Source organism: Orycteropus afer, unplaced genomic scaffold, assembly GCF_000298275.1.
Source record: "Orycteropus afer afer isolate SDZICR_OR568_19922 unplaced genomic scaffold, OryAfe1.0 scaffold00088, whole genome shotgun sequence".
Classification (NCBI taxonomy): domain Eukaryota; kingdom Metazoa; phylum Chordata; class Mammalia; order Tubulidentata; family Orycteropodidae; genus Orycteropus; species Orycteropus afer.
Window position 1 is genome coordinate 9,330,061 of NW_006921675.1, and position 517 is coordinate 9,330,577.

Genomic DNA, 517 nt, shown 5'->3' on the forward strand with positions numbered 1-517 from the left:
CTAACCAGACAGCTGGCGGTTCAAACCCACCAGCCACTCCTCGGAAGGAAGGTTGGGCAATCCTACTTCTGTAGTGATACTGCTTCGGAAACCCAAGGAGGGGTCGCTGTGAGTCGGGGCCGACTCGACGGCACACAACAACAACAAAGAAGACCAGTTAATACTACTTTATTCAAATTTATGCACCAACCACCAAAGCCAAAGATGAGGAAATTGAACACTTTTACCAAATCCTGCAGTCTGAAATTGACCAAATGTGTAATCAAGCTGTATTGATGGTCACTAGTGACCAGAATGTGAAAGCTGGAAACAAAGAAGAGTCACTGGTAGTTGGAAAATATGGTCTTGGTGATAGAAAAGATGCCAGAGACCACATGATAGAATTCTGCAAGACCAGTGACCTATTCATTGCAAATATCTTTTCCAGTGACATAAATGGCAGCTATACATGTGGACCTCACCAGTGTGGAATATACAGGAGGAATCAGATCGACCACATCTATGGAAAGAGGTGATG